General features: G+C 38.9%; 1 long non-coding RNA gene across 1 annotated transcript; it reads left to right on the plus strand.

The window, feature by feature from the left end:
* The first annotated feature begins 7,827 nt into the window (after positions 1-7,827).
* LOC139435540 (uncharacterized) lies at positions 7,828-8,572 on the plus strand. The gene is made up of 3 exons (XR_011644786.1): positions 7,828-7,915; positions 8,305-8,365; positions 8,485-8,572. It is a non-coding gene; the product is annotated as an uncharacterized lncRNA (long non-coding RNA).
* Positions 8,573-18,228: the final 9,656 nt, after the last annotated feature.

Raw genomic sequence — 18,228 nt, forward strand, 5'->3', positions numbered from 1 at the left:
CAGAGAAAACAAGAGATCATAATAAAGACATGGTTGCTAAAGCATGATTGAACAATGTAACTGTAAGCCTTATAGACAGAGAAAGTGTTTGTGTGGGGGAGGGGGGTGTGTTTATTTGTAGGCTTTAGGAGATTTTTCATGAAACCATATGGTGCTTCACTTAATAAATACAAGGGCTGTAGCCTAATATTTATATTTATTATATGCTTTAGGAGCTGTTTGTGTTTTTTGTAGAACGTGTAGGTGTGTGTTGTAGAACGTGTAGGTGTGTCTGTGTGTTTGTGAGCGTTGATGTGCGAGGCAGACAGGCAGGTTTCAGTAGCTTATCTGACATATAAATGGTCCAAAAAGGTATATTCTCCGTTAGCTTACGAGGTCCTCGATTCAGCTAGCAACTAATTTCTTCACAATTTAGCATCACATTGGATATGGGCAGAATTTGTGCTGGATTGGAATTTTTTGGAACATTTCCCTAGGAGGACTTTGCTAAAATGTGCTTAAAATGCATGAGAAACGTACATTTTTCAAAATGGCTGACTTTCTGGGGGGCGGTGCTAATAAAAGCCAATTTGAAATATGTGTGAAATCATAATAGCAATATGTATACAGCGTTTCGTGAATATCGGAATAACTATATCCGAGTAGTTTAGAATAATTTGCGACATGTAAATCGTCAAAAATGGTGTATTCGCTGTTAGCTTACGACCTCCACGAGTAATTTTTCAAAAATGTGCTCCTCAATTAAGTATCATATGGGATAGGGGCTAAACCTGTCCTGCATTGGAATTTTTTCCGATCATTCCCCTAGGAGGAGTTCGCAAGAACGTGCGTAAAATGGCTGAAAAACGCACATTTTTCAAAATGGCCGACTTTCTGGGGGGCGGGGCTAATGGAATGTATCTACAAATATGTCCGCAATTCCATGAGTAATGTCTGTGCTAACATTCGTGAAGTTCTGAGAGTTATATGTGACTACCACACAATAGGGGGCGCTAGTGAGCAGTATTTTTGAAATATTACGGGTTTTTTTTACATTCTTGAAAAGGTCATGGGCTGTGATGCGTGTCCCAAGTTTTGCGTACCGAAACACATTTAAGCACATCGTCATAAAAAAAAAAGTACAGGCCACGCCCACAATTGTCATTTGTTGTGACACTTTCAATATAAGTCCATACTCATCCCCAGAGTATGTCTAAAAAAAAAAAAAAAGATTTCGTCCATCATTTCATGAGTTATACATTTGTCATGTTTTTGGCGCCCCCTATAGTCCAAAATGGATACTACTTGTTGTGCTTATTCCCCAATGCAGACTGAACCTTACCACCAAAATGTGTGTTTTTTTGGTACATTGTTGATGAATTATGAGCATTTCTATCTAAGCCCCGCCTTTTTGCGAACACGTTTAGAGTACTGACGGCCACATTTATCGACTGAACATGCTCATTCCCTACGATAATGTGTCTGACCCTCCGGCGATACTGTATACTGAGTTTGGTGTTGAAAAACCAAAATTTGAAATTTAAGTGAATATTTCACTGTTTTTAACAATATGGTAATTAAAAAAAAATGAAGGAGGTGGAGCTTTCGGGTTCAAGGACATAATATGTAGAGTAGGTCCACCCGAATAAGTGGGCAAAATTTCAGGTAATTCTGAGTTACGGTGCCACTTTGTAAAGGTTTCCAAAAATGGAAATGTAGTAGTTTGGATGAATTTGCGACATGTAAATCGTCAAAAATGGTGTATTCGCTGTTAGCTTACGACCTCCACGAGTAATTTTTCAAAAATGTGCTCCTCAATTAAGTATCATATGGGATAGGGGCTGAACCTGTCCTGCATTGGAATTTTTCCGATCATTCCCCTAGGAGAAGTTTGCAAGAACGTGCGTAAAATGGCAAAAAAACGCACATTTTTCAAAATGGCCGACTTTCTGGGGGGCGGGGCTAATGGAAGGCAATTTGAAATATATGTGCAATCATAATAGCAATATGTATACAGCGTTTCGTGAATATCGGAATAACTATATCCGAGTGGTTTGGAGTAATTTGCGACATGTAAATCGTCAACAATGGTGTATTCGCTGTTAGCTTACGACCTCCACGAGTAATTTTTCAAAAATGTGCTCCTCAATTAAGTATCATATGGGATAGGGGCTAAACCTGTCCTGCATTGGATTTTTTCCGATCATTCCCCTAGGAGGAGTTCGCAAGAACGTGCGTAAAATGGCTGAAAAACGCACATATTTCAAAATGGCCGACTTTTTGTGGGGCGGGGCTAATGGAATGTAGCAAATATATCCGCAATTCCATGAGAAATGTCTGTGCCAAAATTCGTGAAGTTTTGAGAAACTATACGTGACTACCACACAATAGGGGGCGCTAGTGAGCAGTTTTTTTGAAAATGTACGTTTTTTTTTTACATTCTTCAAAAGGTCGCGGGCTGTGACGCGTGTCCCAAGTTTTGCGTACCGAAACACATTTTAGCACATCGTCATAAAAAAAAAAGTACAGGCCACGCCCACAATTGTCATTCGTTGTGAGACTTTAAATATAAGTTAATACTCATCCTTAGAGTATGTCTAAAAAAAAAAAAAAAGATTTCGTCCATCGGTTCATGAGTTATAGATTTGTCATGTTTTTGGCGCCCCCTATAGTCCAAAATGGAAATCACTTTTGGTGCCTATTCCCCAATACAGACTGAACCTTACCAAGAAAATGTGTGTTTTTTTGGTACATTGTTGATGAATTATGAGCATTTCTTTCTAAGCCCCGCCTTTTTGCGAGTACGTTTTAATTCATGTTGGAAATATTTATCGTTTGAACATGCTCATCTCCTAGGGTAATGTTTCTGACCCTCCGGTGATACTGTATACTGAGTTTGGTGTTGAAAAACCAACATTTGAAATTTAAGTGAATATTTAACTGTTTTGTAAATTATGCTAATTTTTAAAAAAATAAAGTAGGCGGAGCTTAGGAGTTCAAGGAGATTATTTGTAGAGCAGGTCCACCCGGATATGTGTGCAAAATTTCAGGTCATTTGGAGTTACGGTGCGACTTTGTAAATGAATTCCGAATTGGGATTTGTATAGGTGGCGCTAGCGAGCAAGTTGTACAATTGACTCCAGAATAAGGTAGTTTTCACCAGTTATGGAGTCCGTGCAAAATTATACAACTTCTTCAGCGTCCTAAAGGCCTCAAAAACAGGAAACGCCAGCAGAAAAAAAATAATAATACCACGAATAACAATAGGTATCCTTGCACTTCGTGCTAGGACGCCGTTGGGTCCTAGCACTCTCGTGCTCGGGCCCTAATTAAAACTGCGGTCGCACTTGTGCGCGCAGTGATGAGCGGGCCCTCGCGTCCGTGTGCCTGTCGGGAGGGTTGCTGGTCCCCCCCCTCAGTCCTCCGAAATGAGCCGTTTGTCATCCCTCTAAATTGTTTACCTGACTTTGCGTTCCTTTGTTTCTGACCAGGAAATCTTAGGCATGTGCGCCAACTGTGTTGGTACCATTTTTCCTGCATCAACCAGGTAGCGATATGCCGACAGTGAAGAATAAACATATTTATAACTAGTTTAGCTAGTTCCAGAGGTAGATGGAATAGCTAAGTGTGTTTGGTCTAACTGTTAGTGTGTGTTTTGCTCAGCTCCGCAGTCCGTCACAGCAACAATTAAAATGTAAACCTAAGACGCAAAGAAGTGCAAGATAACAGATAAATATATAACAACCACAATGTAGATTCAATAATATGAGAGAAGTTGTAGATTAAGTGTAGACAGTATTTAAAAAATGACAATGTTAACAGCAATGTAATAAGTATATACAGTATTATGCAAAATGACAAGTACTACATGGCACACAGATGTAATTTTGTAATTATAAGTAAAAGTATGTAAGGCTGAAGTGACAGCAGTGATGAGCATTTAGATTAATGACGGGCATATTTATCGACTGAACATGCTCATTTTCTACAGTAATGTGTCTGACCCTCCACTGATGCTGTATACTAAGTTTGGCGTTGAAAAAGAAAACATGGACATTTAAGGTAATATTTCACTGTTTTTAACATTATGGTAATTTAAAAAAAATCAAGAAGATGGAGCTTTGGGGTTCCAGGACATAATATGTAGAGTAGGTCCACCCAAATAAGTGGGCACAATTTCAGGTCATTCGGAGTTACGGTGCCACTTTTTAAAGGTTTCCAAAAATGGAAATGTAGTAGTTTGGATGAATTTGTGACATGTAAATCGTCAAAAATGGTGTATTCGCTGTAAGCTTACGACCTCCACGAGTAATTTTTCAAAAATGTGCTCCTCAATTAAGTATCATATTGGATAGGGGCTGAACCTGTCCTGCATTGGAATTTTTCCGATCATTCCCCTATGAGGAGTTCGCAAGAACGTGCGTAAAATGGCTGAAAAACGCACATTTTTCAAAATTGCCGACTTTCTGGGGGGCGGAGCTAATGGAAGGCAATCTGAAATATCTGTGCAATCATAATAGCAATATGTATACAGCGTTTCATGAATATCGGAATAACTATATCTGAGTGGTTTAGAGTAATTTGCGACATGTAAATCGTCAAAAATGGTGTATTCGCTGTTAGCTTACGACCTTCACGAGTAATTTTTCAAAAATGTGCTCCTCAATTAAGTATCATATGGGATAGGGGCTAAACCTGTCCTGCATTGGAATGTTTCCGATCATTCCCCTAGGAGGAGTTCGCAAGAACGTGCGTAAAATGGCTGAAAAACGCACATTTTTCAAAATGGCCGACTTTCTAGGGGGCGGGGCTAATGGAATGTATCTACAAATATGTCCGCAATTCCATGAGTAATGTCTGTACTAAAATTCGTGAAGTTCTGAGAGTTATATGTGACTACCACACAATAGGGGGCGCTAGTGAGCAGTATTTTTGAAATATTACGGGGTTTTTTTACATTCTTGAAAAGGTCATGGGCTGTGATGCGTGTCCCAAGTTTTGCGTACTGAAACACATTTAAGCACATCGTCATTAAAAAAAAGTACAGGCCACGCCCACAATTGTCATTCGTTGTGACACTTTCAATATAAGTCCATACTCATCCCCAGAGTATGTCTAAAAAAAAGAAAAAAGATTTCGTCCATCATTTCATGAGTTATACATTTGTGATGTTTTTGGCGCCCCCTATAGTCCAAAATGGATATTACTTTTTGTGCTTATTCCCCAATACAGACTGAACCTTACCACCAAAATGTGTGTTTTTTTGGTACATTGTTGATGAATTATGAGCATTTCTATCTAAGCCCCGCCTTTTTGCGAACACGTTTAGAGTACTGACGGCCACATTTATCGACTGAACATGCTCATTCCCTACGATAATGTGTCTGACCCTCCGGCGATACTGTATACTGAGTTTGGTGTTGAAAAACCAAAATTTGAAATTTAGGTGAATATTTCACTGTTTTTAACATTATGGTAATTAAAAAAAAATGAAGGAGGTGGAGCTTTCGGGTTCCAAGACATAATATGTAGAGTAGGTCCACCCGAATAAGTGGGCAAAATTTCAGGTAATTCTGAGTTACGGTGCCACTTTGTAAAGGTTTCCAAAAATGGAAATGTAGTAGTTTGGATGAATTTGTGACATGTAAATCGTCAAAAATGGTGTATTCGCTGTTAGCTTACGACCTCCACGAGTAATTTTTCAAAAATGTGCTCCTCAATTAAGTATCATATGGGATAGGGGCTGAACCTGTCCTGCATTGGAATTTTTCCGATCATTCCCCTAGGAGGAGTTTGCAAGAACGTGCGTAAAATGGCTGAAAAACGCACATTTTTCAAAATGGCCGACTTTCTGGGGGGCGGAGCTAATGAAAGGCAATTTGAAATATGTGTGCAATCATAATAGCAATATGTATACAGCGTTTCGTGAATATCGGAATAACTATATCCGAGTAGTTTAGAGTAATTTGCGACATGTAAATCGTCAACAATGGTGTATTCGCTGTTAGCTTACGACCTCCACGAGTAATTTTTCAAAAATGTGCTCCTCAATTAAGTATCATATGGGATAGGGGATAAACCTGTCCTGCATTGGAATTTTTCCGATCATTCCCCTAGGAGGAGTTCGCAAGAACGTGCGTAAAATGGCTGAAAAACGCACATATTTCAAAATGGCCGACTTTTTGTGGGGCGGGGCTAATGGAATGTATGTACAAATATATCCGCAATTCCATGAGAAATGTCTGTGCCAAAATTCGTGAAGTTTTGAGAAACTATATGTGACTACCACACAATAGGGGGCGCTAGTGAGCAGTTTTTTTGAAAATGTACCTTTTTTTTTTACATTTTCGAAAAGGTCCTGGGCTCTGACGTGTGTCCCAAGTTTTGCGTCCGAAGCTCATTTTATGCTATCGCAATTTAAAAATAATGTATAGGCCACGCCCACATTCTGAATTTGTTGCGACACTTTGAATCTAAGTTCGTAGTCGCCCCGAGAGTATGTGTAAACAAAACACAAAAAGATTAGTCCATCCGCTCTTGAGTTATAAATTGGTGGTGTTTTTGGCGCCCCCTATAGTCCAAAATGAAAATACTTTAGTGTGCCTATTCCCCAAGACAGACTCAACGTTTCCACCCAAATCTGTGATGTTTGGATACATTGTTGATGAATTATGATCATTTCTTTCTAAGCCCCGCCTTTTTGCGAGTACGTTTTAATTCATGGCGGAAATAATTATCGTTTGAACATGCTCATCTCCTAGGGTAATGTGTATGACCCTCCGGCGATGCTGTATACGTAGTTTGGTGTTGATAAACTAAAAATTGAAATTTAAGTGAATATTTAAGTGTTTTTAAAATTATGCTAATTTAAAAAAAAATAAAGTAGGCGGAGCTAAAGATTCCAATTGGATTATTTGTAGAGCAGGTCCACCCGGATATGTTTGCAAAATGTCAGGTCATTCGGAGTTACGGTGGGACTTTGTGAATTTTTCCAAAATGGAATTGAAATAGGTGGCGCTAGCGAGCAGGTTGGACAATTTGAACTCATTGACTCCAGAATATCAAATTTTTCACCGGTCCTGGCGTCCGTGCAAAATTATACAACTTTTTCAGCATCCTAAAGGCCTGAAAACAAGGATTCCGTAATTATATAATAATAATAATAATACCACGAATAACAATAGGTATCCTTGCACTTCGTGCTAGGACGCCGTTGGGTCCTAGCACCCTCATGCTCGGGCCCTAATAATACCACGAATAACAATAGGTATCCTTGCACTTCGTGCTAGGACGCCATTGGGTCCTAGCACCCTCGTGCTCGGGCCCTAATTATGAATACAAATAAAATAAAAGAAGCCTCCCGTGAGTTACTACAAGCTATAAATTAGATTTAAAAAACGTTGTATAGAATAAAAGCTCACTGCGGAACGTTGTAGAAATGCGTGTGCACCACGACAAAGGAGCCTCATTCACTTTACATTGGGGTTGTTTGCGTGGTGCCGACACGTAAATGTAACAAAGTTCGTGACTCCACCACGCATTGTGGTGTAAAGGAGTCGTGGTGGAGTCACGCATTCTGGTGAGATCAGGTTGAAAATACCAGCCTTTTTTCGTTTTTGATTTAAAACGGAAAAACGGAAAACCAAAGCCGTTTTCCCGTTTGTGTTGTCTGAATCAAAAGACGGATAACAAAAAAAACCTAATAAAAAAAAGTCTGTACGTTTTGTTAGTTTGATTTTTCATTTGACCCAAAAAAACGAAAATACCAGAGCCATATAATAGAAGAGTTACGACATCTCCGTTCACTCCAATGGACCACTTTTTTACAGCAATGGCGGATCGTGGAGCCTCTCAATCGTTCCCCGGAAGTTAGCGCCAAGGCTGGCAGAGCTGTGGAGTTGCAGCATAATAGACCGTTCGTGACGGACTTTTAAAGGTAAGAAGAAGTTTAAAGATTTATATTGCGGATATTATCAGTACATCTGATTCAAATGAACATGTGTATTAAAGGATGTCAGTGGATTATCCCTAAATTAGTAGATTTAGGGAACGTTTACAGATAACAGATTAAGCTAGCATACCGAAGCAAGTTAGCAACACACGTTGAACAGCCTTTTAATTGTAAATTCCGTTCTCTTAATGTCATTTCGTCCAACATGTTGAATTAGAGAAGAGGGGCTTCTAAACGGGATTGTATGCGGGGGTGGAGGGAGTTAAATATTAGATAAATATAACTTTGGTGCGTGTAAGAGTGAGTGTTTTTAGCAGAGCCATATTGTGTCCTTGTGATTCTGTTGATTATTACCTGTCTGTATAATGTTGCAGCTCAGCTGATTTTGGATTGATGGCAAAGGGAAAGGGACTTAAGTGAGAGTGAAAACACAAGGTAAGTTTAATACTACTGTTTTATATAAGTAAACACCTTATCTCCCCAAGGCATTTCCCATCCAATAGGTGTGCTGTGTGTGTATAACCCTTTCTCCTGTCTGTTACTCCCTCTTTCAGCACAAGAACCAGAGGGGGATTCAATGGAGCCTGAATACCTGCACTGAGACCCTCACCCTGCACCCTGAGTCTCAACTCTCAGTGTTTTTCAAGCCTTTCTCTGTTTTTTTGTATTAAACAAAACATTAAGCTCTCCCAATGGTGTGGTTTTCGTTTTGTGAAAAAGTGCAAATGCAGTGTTTGTATATAATTACATCACATATTTTGTTGCTGTTGGTCGTGAAATTGCTCCTGCTGACTTGAGCCAGCCATTTTTTCCTCCGCTCTGTGTCAGTGGGGAAGCCGTACATTCGTACTCCTTTCTCTGAGCGATTTGAGCACCCCCAGGCAGCACAGCAAACCATGGTGGCTACTAGGAGGCAGCACAGCAAACCAGGACAACACGGAGGAAAAGGCACCGACAAACTGCATGATATGCTATTCAATGTTTATTGAATTCCATGTATTTGCAATGGATGTTCCTAAAACAACACATTTAACATCATCATTATCATCATATGCTGCTAGTCCTGCTGCTGCTGCTAGTCCTTTGATAGTCACCTGTCGGTCTCCTGTCCTTTCTGAAAGCCATAAAGATGACATTAGTCATTTAGATAACTTGTGTCCTCAATTACCAGGGGGTTACTGAAACTACCATGAATTTAAGAAAATTATAGAAATGAATCCAATCTGAATTTTAAAGCATTACTTTAGATCCCCTCCCTCTAAATGTGTCAATAAACATTAGAAAGTGATGCTCCTGACTACCATACAAGTTTAAGAAGATAATATTGGTTTGAAAGAATTCAAAGCTATAAATAAACAGCAACAGGCTCTTTAACCAAGGCACTGTTAGTAACATGTAAACTAGTTGTTCACACTAATCCTAATATTATCACTTAATATTAGCAAATTCGATTTTATTTTTTAAAACATATTGATGTAAATACATACACATATCGATTTGTTGTATAAATATTGCAAATCAAAACCTTTATTCACTAATAATTACCAAAAATCGTAGTTCTATCTCCTGTTTTCAATGCATTCACATTGCCCGCCATGAACTTCCGGGGATCGATCCTCGTCTACATGAACCACGTGACGATAACCGTTTTTGGACTTCCGTTGTCGTAACTCTTCTATCTATATGGCGCTGGAAAATACCAGCCTTTTTTCGTTTTAAATCAAAAACGAAAAAACGTGAAACCAAAGCCGTTTTCCTGTTTATGTTGTCTGAATCAAAAAACGGATAACAAGAAGACCTAATAAAAAAAAAACGGTCTGATTTTGTTTTTTGATAACAACTTCATTCAATTTTCCGTTTTGTTTTGAAGAATGAAGAAAAGCAGTCCGGTGGACCGGAAGTTAAAGAACATATTTCAAAATAAAAGACAGGAGGATATAATGGCAATGCTGTAAAAGACCCAGAAGTCTGACGACCCTTGGTTCCCCTGCTTCCGGCACCCATGCTGACGAGGATACGTTTATTTCTGCATTCACATGCAGACATGCGTTTATAGAGATTAATACAAGTATGCAAGCTCTGTGCATAACTTTATTTTGATGACTTCCGGTTTGTACTGTGTCGGCAAATCCAGTGTCCAGCTTGTCGCTGTGTGACAACCATTGAACAACGTCATGTTTGTTGCATACCTGCAAGATTTACCTGTGACAAATGTCAGCGATGTGAACAGAACTGTCACCCTACTTTCACCTGCACCCAGCAGCAAGCGGGAGAACAATATATCATACAGTCGACCCCTAAAACAGTTCACACAGTAATGGAACAGTTGTTAAGCATTATGTTGTCCAACTAGTCTCTACATTATGAATTTGATGTTTGTCTAAACTGCTAAGAAGCTGACAGCTCAGTTAGAACAGAAAGAAATGCAGGCCATAATCACTAGACGCTCAAAAGAGTGTGTGTAAGGCTTACATGAACTGAATTGAAACACTGTCCATTAGTTGATTAATAAACAAGACATTCAAGTCAAAGTTTTGTGCATTCTGGGTGCAGGGGCTTGATAATTGAGTGTGGTATTTCAGTGGCAGTGTTTAGCAAACAACACACAGGCTGTTGGTTTTGAATAACGTGTCTAATGTAAATAAGAGTGTGTAGTTATTTGGTCAATCCAGTGTCCAGCTTGTCGCTGTGTGACAACGTCATGTTTGTTGCAATACCTACAAGATTTACCTGTGACAAATGTCAGCGATGTAAACAGAAATGTCGACCTACTCTCACCTGCACCCAGCAGCAAGCGGGAGAAATGTTTCAAGTTGTACTTGTGAAGTTACGTCTACAATTAGGAGGGTGAGTAATTAAGCTTTTATTTCTGTAACGTTAAACCTATTGTTTATCTTCAACAAGTTTGACTACATTGAAAGACAGAGGAGGGACAGTATGTGCATTCTTAATGAACATACTATGTATTTTTGTATGTGTCAGGGTGTTATGCTACAGGTCCATGAGGACAGGCCCCACAGTGAGTTCAGGATGAAGTGTTAATATCTTAGTTACCGTCTGGTTCAACATGTTCCTGGGGATTCGGCTCATTTCAGACAGGTTAGACACAGCCGGTAGTAAAACATCAACTTTAATATAACGAGCACAAGGTCTACTCCCCAGAAATGGACTGACTGGTCTGTGTGTGCTGCACAGAGGTCATAGTTGTGTTTTGTTCCTGTTCTGTTGTTAAAGAGTAATTTTACTTTGTTCATAGTATAAAAGTAAATCAATTCATATCAGTATGTATAAGAAGATGTAAGTATAGAAAACATTTAGGAAAAAATATATGACTTATTTACTCCTTAAAATAGCAAAATGTTATTAAACCAAAATGTTACCCTAAAAGAAATAATACAAAGCAAACTGAATACGTATTTATTTTGTTTTTCTTCTTACAGGTGGGGCTGAAAGACTCGACCCCCGTTGAGCTGGAGCATCATGGCTGCAGGTGTGACGTGTGTTACTCTCCTGCTCCAGTCACATGACTCCCAGTGGGTCCCCAGTACTCAGCTCCACAGAGCAGAGCACCAGTGGTACAAACCAAGAACTATGGCAAGTCTGAGAATAATGTCATTGTAATTCAAATACTAAAACTACACACACATCATCTCATCATTTCTATATCTTGTTTAAACCCACAGTGTGTAAAACCAGGCCCGGTAGGGAACATGGCTGGGATGTCCGCAATCCAAAGCAGAGAACAATGTCAGAGAAAGTAAAGTGAGAGATTAGTATGTGAAAGTAAGCTATGCACACAGAATAGTTTATGTGTTGATGTCTCTGAGAGCTGAGAGCTGCTGGATCTGTCTGCCATCAAAGTGCCAGGGATCTACAAGGACTTCACTGCTGCTTCTGCACCATAGGTATCCCTGTGAGGTGCCACTAGTGGACTCTGCTCTCGGTAAAGTTCAAGCAGGCAGTCCCCTTGTCATATGAACATCACCATGACAGCTAGAAGTCACACCGCTGCCCACCACCATGCTCCACCACGGCCAGATCTGCCACTGTCTGGCTACAGACTACAACCATCTGCATGCATTTGTTGTTGTTGTGAACATCAACAGCTGCCCTTAAGGGGATAGTTCTGGTATTTTGAAGTGGGGTAGTATGTGGTATATATCCATAATCAGTGTACTACCTACAGTAGTCGTGTGGAGAAACATATAGGAGCATAGCCATGTACTGCTGAGGACGTGGGCAGAAGCAACATTTATTTTATTCACCCAAAAAAGCTATATCAGTTTAAGTGTACGTTATTTAATGCTAAATATAACGATTTTTTTTCAGGTGGGCATTCATTTTTGGGTGGATTGCTGCTGGATTAGGTTTTGCTCAACCTGATCTCACCAGAATGCGTGACTCCACCACGACTCCTTAACACCACAATGCGTGGTGGAGTCACGAACTTTGTTACATTTGCGTGTCGGCACCACGCAAACAACCCCAATGTAAAGTGAATGAGGCTCCTTTGTCGTGGTGCACACACGCATTTCTACAACGTGCATTGTGTGTAATGCAACTGTTATTTTTATTAAATTAGTTAGTTTTTAAGGAAGGCCAGAGCTTCAGCTGTGTCAAATAGATTGTTCCCTTCAGTTAACGTTATTTAAAAGATAATGATCATGTCCCCTGTATTGTATTACGAGCGTCCATTCCCATTGGATAACGGAGAATTTTACACCCGGAAGTAAGTAGCCTATTCTCCTTACTGTCGATTGGTTTTACAGTGATATCTGCACTACTCATCGACTAAAAAACACCAAATTGTCCTTGTTAATTACACAACATTGACTGGTTTGAATTGTGTACAATGCTTTTCTATTTTCCCCCTTCGATTCGGAGAAACAAATATATTTTCGGAGTTTTTGGACGGCAGAAGACACTACACTACCCAGAATCCTCAGCTATCGTTTGGGACTACACCATGTGCTTAGCTTGACAAACCCCGTGATCAGTCCTCAACCTCTGTGATTGGATGCGCGACGTTTACACAGAGCGTCCAAAAGGACTTTGAAATGGAATGAAACCCATCGACGGCACACTATTCAAAACAGGAATCGAACGTGTCCTACCCCCTCCCCCCCTTAGGTCACAGGCTCCTCCAACAGTGCTACGCAATAAAACAGATACACAGAAAAAATAGTGAAATAGTGCAATAAGGGTCTATATACAAGTGATTGGAATATGATATATTAGATAAATAATTTCTAAGTAGCAGCCAGATGAATGCTATTTCTAAATTCAGGTGTTTAATAATCGTATAGCCTGTGGGATGAAGCTGTCCCTGAGTCTGGTGGTTTTAGTCCGAATGCTGTGGTACCGCCTGCCAGACTGCAGCAGACAGAACCGTTTGTGGCTGGGGTGATGGGGGTCTTTTATAATCCTGAGGGCTTTCTTTAAGGTTAACCTGGTATTTTTAATCCACTACATTTATTTGAGTTACTTTACAGATTTGGATTAATGATGTGAAATATAAACAACCCTTAAATCAGACTTTAGTTACACCTGAATGAAATTCAGTGAAGGTGATTGTCAAGTGCCAACAATCAGGCGAGATATTTGATAGTTGGTTGCTTGAGAAGACTAAATATTTATCTGCAGATCCGTTTAAAGCATGTTCATTACTCGTTATTCTCTAATAGTTCATTAAAGACTGTATATAATTGCTATTTTGCACATCCCTTTCAAGATTTCAAGATTTTCTAAGGTTTATTGACATATCATATACACAACAGTGTAGTTATGCAATGAATGAAAAACTTGGGTCACAGGTTCATCAACAGTGCATTACAAGACATCTATCAATGTGTGTGTATACTTCCACCATTACACTGTCGTATTCTGCACATTTCTTTAATTAAAGCCTTATTAGTTAGCACATCCTCCTATCAGGCACTAAACTGTTTTACTCTAGATATCATTTGAGTATCTTCTTGATATTTTCTATTCTATATTTATATAATTGACCTTCTACTTTCCCACTATTTTGTATGTACTCTTAATATTTGAATGTTTTCATAAAATATAACACATTCAAAAGTGCGTTACAAAAATGAAAGACATTAAGAAAAAGGCATTTTAAACAGTCATTAAAAAGCAACACAATCTTCCTGCATTGCAATTACTCTAAACGTGTAATAACGTGCTTTAACCAGTAGGTGGTTTGGGTTAAAAGGCTGTCAAGTTTACAGTGTTAACAAAATAAAATATACTGCTGTTTCCGGTTTAGTTTACGACGAATATTATTTTGTTATTGTTTTGATATTTGTAACACAAAAGCGATGGAAAAAACCCATAGCAACCAAAAAAAGATGGTCTTAACATGACCCAGTCGTCTAGTAGTTAATAAAAAACAATAATATCAAAACAAAATATTACTACTAACTTTATTGTGAAATTAAAACAGAACGGTAAAAGAATAGTTTCCGGTGTATTCTGATGCCCGATCTCTGTAGATAAAGAAAGAACTAAGACAGATGTGTAATATTTAATGCAGCCAAACCATTTATTACAATGCATTCATGTGATGACTTTCAAAGAGTAAAGCAAGCACTGCTGAATAAAGTATGATTTTCTCTTTTACGAAACCTTTTTTTTTCATATGGAATGCAGTTGGAGGTCAACCAATCAAAGAGCTTGAGGACTGATCACGGGGTTCATGGTGTAGTCCCAAACGATAGCTGAGGATTCTGGGTAGTGTAGTGTCTTCTGCCGTCCAAAAACTCCGAAAAAATATTTGTTTCTCCGAATCGAAGGGGGAAAATACAAAAGCATTGCACACAATTCAAACCAATCAATGTTGTGTAATTAACAAGGACAATTTTGTGTTTTTTAGTCGATGAGTAGTGCAGATATCACTATAAAATCAATCGACAGTAAGGAGAATAGGCTACTTACTTCCGGGTGTAAAATTCTCCGTTATCCAATGGGAATGGACGCTCGTAATACAATACAGGGGACATGATCATTATCTTTTAAATAACGTTAACTAAAGGGAACAATCTATTTGACACAGCTGAAGCTCTGGCCTTACTTAAAAACAAACTAATTTAATAAAATTAACAGTTGCATTACACACAATGCACGTTGTAGAAATGCGTGTGTGCACCACGACAAAGGAGCCTCATTCACTTTACATTGGGGTTGTTTGCGTGGTGCCGACACGCAAATGTAACAAAGTTCGTGACTCCACCACGCATTGTGGTGTTAAGGAGTCGTGGTGGAGTCACGCATTCTGGTGAGATCAGGTTGGTTTTGCTGCTGTGCTGGTACTCCTGTCTCTACTAACGGGGGTCGTGCCGACCGCTGTCTTCTGGAGGTTATACACTGACTGGATAAGAACCTCAGCCCCATTTCAAACAATCCAAACTATCATCTTAAAGTCTCTTGAGGTCAATAGTTATGTGCACAACAATGGAGTCCAATATCGGAGAGAGAGTTAGAGGAAGAGGTAAATGCAATATACTGTATTTTGTCTTCAGTACCATACAGTAACTATAATATGTTCATGTCATCTTCACTCTCAGTAATGTCATTGTGTCTGATACTGTTATGAGTATTGAGAATAAACCTATTTGTGTGTTTCCACATTGCATGTGTTCATTCATAGTCCATATTTACAGCATGCTACAAATGCAAATGCCTAAAACTTTGACTTGAATGTCTTATTTATTAATCAACTAATGGACAGTGTTTCAATTCAGTTCATGTAAGCCTTACACACACTCTTTTGAGCGTCTAGTGATTATGGCCTGCATTTCTTTCTGTTCTAACTGAGCTGTCAGCTTCTTAGCAGTTTAGACAAACAACAAATTCATAATGTAGAGACTAGTTGGACAAAATAATGCTTAACATTTGTTCCATTACTGTGTGAACTGTTGTAGGGGTCGACTGTATGATATATTGTTCTCCCGCTTGCTGCTGGGTGCAGGTGAAAGTAGGGTGACAGTTCTGTTCACATCGCTGACATTTGTCACAGGTAAATCTTGCAGGTATGCAACAAACATGACGTTGTTCAATGGATGTCACACAGCGACAAGCTGGACACTGGATTTGCCGACACAGTACAAACCGGAAGTCAGCGAAATAAAGTTATGCACAGAGCTTGCATACTTGTATTAATCTCTATAAACGCATGTCTGCATGTGAATGCAGAAATAAACGTATCCTCGTCAGCATGGGTGCCGGAAGCAGGGGGGCCAAGGGTCGTCAGACTTCTGGGTCTTTTACAGCATTGCCATTATATCCTCCTGTCTTTTATTTTTGAAATATGTTCTTTAACTTCCGGTCCACCGGACTGCTTTTCTTCATTCTTCAATAGAAAACGGAAATTTGAATGAAGTTGTTATCAAAAACCAAAATCAGACCGTTTTTTTTTATTAGGTCTTCTTGTTATCCGTTTTTTGATTCAGACAACATAAACAGGAAAACGGCTTTGGTTTCACGTTTTTTCGTTTTTGATTTAAAACGAAAAAAGGCTGGTATTTTCGTTTTTTTGGTTCAAACGAAAAATCAAACTAACAAAACGTACAGACTTTTATCCGTCTTTTGATTCAGACAACACAAACGGGAAACGGCTTTGGTTTTCCGTTTTAAATCAAAAACGAAAAAAGGCTGGTATTTTCGTTTTTTGGCTTTTGGTTAAAACGAAAAATCAAACTAACAAAACGTACACGGACCTTAGATGGATGGCTGGATTTATAAAGAGAGAATTTCAACCAACCCTGAAAGGGATAACTATGGCAACATGGGCGGCAGTAGCTCAACTGTATTATGTACCATCGATATGTACTTGGCTTTGTAACCGGAGGGTCGGAGGTTCGAGTCCCAAAGAGACCAAAATTAACAGCTGGAGAGCCCAACTGCTCCCTGGCACCAATGCCTGTTTTCTAATGCATGTGTGTATTTGTACGCTTCCTAAAAATATGTGTGGAAAACGGAATCTCCCCAAGGAATTAATAAGGTTCATCTTAATCTTGCAGTGGCTGACTCCCTCGCTTCTCCCTCCCAGGCCAACCATCTGTGGCGCAAACCAACAGACCAATGTTGTAGGCTAATCTTCTGGAATATAATGGCAACAAGAAACCCTTCGCCACAGGTAGTGGCATAGTCCTTAATTCAACATCTTATTTAAAGTATAAAACATGATCGTTTTTAAATACTCTATAGTTATACATCTACAATGTGCCTACTGATGCCAAGTGACAAGACTATTTTTACCCTTTTTCTTGAGTTCGATAGAGCAAGATGTTTATGGCCAACATCTGATTCAATGTTATTGTTGTACTAATAAAGAACTTGATCAAATACACTGACAGTAATACAGTTTTGAGCATTTTCCTTTTTTTACTTATTGAATAACTCATTATAAGTTAAATATTGCTTGATTTTTCTCTATAAAATGTGTCTTAAAGCTATAGTTAATTTGCCTGCACTTTATTCATAAAATGCTTACACATTAAAGCTTCAGGGAATAATTAAATATTATAACACATACTAAATGACCACAGCAATTTTCATTAATATCACAATATTTTTTTTTTTGAATGTAGGACCATTAGTAGAGCTGATCAATGTGGCCATGCTTGAGGATTTCCTTTGCTCAATGTTGGCAATAGGGAAGAACTCAAACATCTCTGGACACGGTAAACTCAGGGTTAAAAAACTAAGAGTTTCTGGTAAACATACTTTGAAAGGTCCCTCCACTCTGTATCGGACAGACTGCGGTGTTTAGGCAGTATGGCATGTCTTAAAGTCTATGATATTCAGTTGTTAATTTACTGACTTTACCTGTTTGTACATCAGCATTATACATGCAGACTTCTGCTTTGTCAATGATTCTGTGACATGCAGCTTCCAAAAGACTGCTTTCTAGTAAAGCGTGATCCTGCATGTTGTCAGTTATTGTCCATTTTACAAAGTAAATCATTAAAACGTATTATTTTTCTGCTTAATGTTTAATGTTTAATGTTTTCTTCATCTCAGTCTCCCAGTTTAATATTGTATTTGGACTGTTTTTTTATTCTGGGTTCCTTTTTCAATCGTATAGCCTCGGATAAAAAGGTTTGTTATCAGAAACAAATGACGTAGGAGCAATACTAATGATTAGATGTGTAGAGCTAGCATCTTCTGTACATTATCTTATGGTATGTAATGAGTATACAGGATAATTAGGTGTGCTGCCTCAATATCTTGCAGGCAGATTCCTAAAATGGAAGGTCTGCAAGGGATATGGAAGTGATTGTATAAACAGTCTG

This window comes from Pseudochaenichthys georgianus, chromosome 17 (genome assembly GCF_902827115.2).
Source record: "Pseudochaenichthys georgianus chromosome 17, fPseGeo1.2, whole genome shotgun sequence".
In the NCBI taxonomy this organism is placed as follows: Eukaryota; Metazoa; Chordata; class Actinopteri; order Perciformes; family Channichthyidae; genus Pseudochaenichthys; species Pseudochaenichthys georgianus.